The following is a 3,793-nucleotide window of genomic DNA, read 5'->3' on the forward strand; positions in this document are numbered from 1 at the left end:
CTGGGCACGACGAACTTTGGCAACGGTGCATACTCAGGGGGAACACTTCTTGATAATTTAGTGAGAGATCATCTTATAATGCTACCGTCAATCAAAGCAAGATAAGATGCATAAAAAGATAAACATCACATGCAATCAATATAAGTGATATGATATGGTCATCATCATCTTGTGCTTGTGATCTCCATCTCTGAAGCACCGTCATGATCACCATCGACACCGGCGCGACACCTTGATCTCCATCGTAGCATCGTTGTCGTCTCGCCAATCTTATGCTTCCACGACTATCACTACCGTTTAGTAATAAAGTAAAGCATTACATCGCGATTGCATTGCATACAATAAAGCAACAACCATATGGCTCCTGCCAGTTGCCGATAACTCGGTTACAAAACATGATCATCTCATACAATAAAATTCAGCATCATGCCTTGACCATATCACATCACAACATGCCCTGCAAAAACAAGTTAGACGTCCTCTACTTTGTTGTTGCATGTTTTACGTGGCTGCTACGGGCTTAAGTAAGAACCAATCTCACCTACGCATCAAAACCACAACGATAGTTTGTCAAATAGACTCCGTTTTAACCTTCGCAAGGACCGGGCGTAGCCATACTTGGTTCAACTAAAGTTGGAGAGGCAGTCGCCCGCAAGCCATCTCTGTGCAAAGCACGTCGAGGGAACCGGTCTCGTGTAAGCGTACGCGTAAGGTTGGTCCGGGTCGTCTCGTCCAACAATACCGCTGAACCAAAATATGACATGCTGGTAGGCAGTATGACTTGTATCGTCCACAACTCACTTGTGTTCTACTCGTGCATATAACATCAACATCAATAACCTAGGCTCGGATGCCACTGTTGGGTTTCGTAGTAATTTCAAAAAATTTCCTACGCGCACACAGGATCATGTGATGCATAGCAACGAGAGGAGAGTGTTGTCTACGTACCCAACGCAGACCGACTGCGGAAGCGATGACACGACGTAGAGGAAGTAGTCGTACGTCTTCACGATCCAACCGATCAAGCACCGAAACTACGGCACCTCCGAGTTCGAGCACACGTTCAGCTCGATGACGATCCCCGGACTCCGATCCAGCAAAGTGTCGGGGAAGAGTTCCGTCAGCACGACGGCGTGGTGACGATCTTGATGAACTACAGCAGCAGGGCTTCGCCTAAACTCCGCTACAGTATTATCGAGGAATATGGTGGCAGGGGGCACCGCACACGGCTAAGGAATCGATCACGTGGATCAACTTGTGTCAACTTGTATGTTTAGAGGTGCCCCTGCCTCAGTATATAAAGGAGGAGAGGAGGGGAGGCTGGCCGGCCAAAGAGGGAGGCGCAGGAGAGTCCTACTCCCTCTGGGAGTAGGATTCCTCCCCCCAATCCTAGTCCAACTAGGATTCCTCGGAGGGGAAGGGAGAGAGGGGGGCCGGCCACCTTCTCCTAGTCCTGATAGGACTAGGGGAGGGGGAAGAGGCGCAGCCACCTTGGGCTGCCCCTTTCTCCTTTCCACTAAGGCCCATGAAGGCCCATATGGCTCCCGGGGGGTTTCGGTAACCTCCCGGTAACCCGGTAAAATCCCGATTTCACCCGGAACACTTCCGATGTCCAAACATAGGCTTCCAATATATCAATCTTTACGTCTCGACCATTTCGAGACTCCTCGTCATGTCCGTGATCACATACGGGACTCCGAACAACCTTCGGTACATCAAAATGCATAAACTCATAATATAACTGTCATCGTAACCTTAAGCGTGCGGACCCTACGGGTTCGAGAACAATGTAGACATGACCGAGACATGTCTCTGGTCAATAACCAATAGCGGGACCTGGATGCCCATATTGGCTCCTACATATTCTACGAAGATCTTTATCGGTCAGACCGCATAACAACATACGTTGTTCCCTTTGTCATCGGTATGTTACTTGCCCGAGATTCGATCGTCGGTATCCAATACCTAGTTCAATCTCGTTACCGGCAAGTCTCTTTACTCGTTCCGTAATACATCATCTCACAACTAACATATTAGTTGTAATGCTTGCAAGGCTTATGTGATGTGTATTACCGAGAGGGCCCAGAGGTACCTCTCCGACAATCGGAGTGACAAATCCTAATCTCGAAATACGCCAACCCAACATCGACCATTGGAGACACCTGTAGTACTCCTTTATAATCACCCATTTACGTTGTGACGTTTGGTAGTACCCAAAGTGTTCCTCCGGTAAACGGGAGTTGCATAATCTCATAGTCATAGGAACATGTATAAGTCATGAAGAAAGCAATAGCAACATACTAAACGATCAGGTGCTAAGCTAATGGAATGGGTCATGTCAATCAGATCATTCTACTAATGATGTGACCTCGTTAATCAAATAACAACTCATTGTTCATGGTTAGGAAACATAACCATCTTTGATTAACGAGCTAGTCAAGTAGAGGCATACTAGTGACACTCTGTTTGTCTATGTATTCACACATGTATTATGTTTCCGGAAAATACAATTCTAGCATGAATAATAAACATTTATCATGATTATAAGGAAATAAATAATAACTTTATTATTGCCTCTAGGGCATATTTCCTTCATAAACTCCATACATCATGAGTGACGGTGCCTGATCTCGAAGTAACGGACACTCCCTGGAGTCGTGTGCCAGTTTACCGCAGGTATCACATAACAGAGCCACACACTCCGCAATGAAGTGGCCCTTGTCTCCGCAACGATAACAAAGCATCTTTTCCTTCATGCGCGCCCACTTGGACGCCCTATCAGCCTCAGCCCTATCTGGCAACTCCGCAGACACATCGGTCATAACCTCATTCTCAGGAACCTGAACAGTAGCAAGAGCCATCACCACCTCCATAGTGTGACTGGTCAGAACAGGCTCCTCGGCAGTCCCATCAACTGCCATCTGGTCGACAACAACAGGTGGTGGAGGAGGACGTGGATGGTACCGGTCCCCTCGGCCGCCCCGATCACCACGATGACCTCGGTAACCTCCTCGCCGCCGATGACCCAGATCAGAAGGCCCCTCAACGAAGCCACCTGAAGGACCCAAGAATGGCATCTCAACTGACCCATCACTTTGCCAAGCATAACCACGACCGCCACCAATGGACGAAGAGCCACGGTGCTGGCCAGTCCCATAGGCATCGTAGCCGTCATCCCCCCATTTACGTCGGGGCGCAGCCACAGTACCGCTGGACTGTGATGGCGCGGGCGGGTGAGCAACGACATGGGGAGGAGGGGCCTGAGGCCTTGGTGGCGCAGCTCCCCGGCCCGCAGCTACCACGGCAGCATTGCCCTGGACAACCGGCCGAGGGCCGGAGCTCGTTCCCCCTCGCCCGCCCGACGGCATAGTCGGAGCTGGTGGCCTCCCCACGGCTGCCCCGCCAGCCAAGTGCACCGCAGCCGGGCCCCCTGACCCGCGCTCTGCAGCGGCTTTGGGAAGCAGCACACTAGCCAGACCAACAGCCGAAGCCGGCGCCGGCAGCACACCCTTGCCACTCCCTTTGCCCGGCGGCAGCTCGCCCAGGCCATTGCCTTGGCCCGGCGGCAGTATGCCCCTGCCATTGCCTTGGCCTGGCGGTGGCGCGCCCCTGCCATTGCCTTGGCCCGGCGACAGCGCCCCGGAGGCCCAACTAGCCCCGCTGGTCAGGAGCGGTCTCTTCCCAGGAGGAGAAGCACCACCGAAACCCGCCATCGCACCTAGGGAAGGGATGCGGCGAGCCCGGCCAGGTCCGACGGAACGCAGGTGTGGCACACGACGCAGAGAAACCCTAG

This window comes from Triticum dicoccoides, chromosome 3B, assembly GCF_002162155.2.
Source record: "Triticum dicoccoides isolate Atlit2015 ecotype Zavitan chromosome 3B, WEW_v2.0, whole genome shotgun sequence".
Taxonomy (NCBI): Eukaryota; Viridiplantae; Streptophyta; class Magnoliopsida; order Poales; family Poaceae; genus Triticum; species Triticum dicoccoides.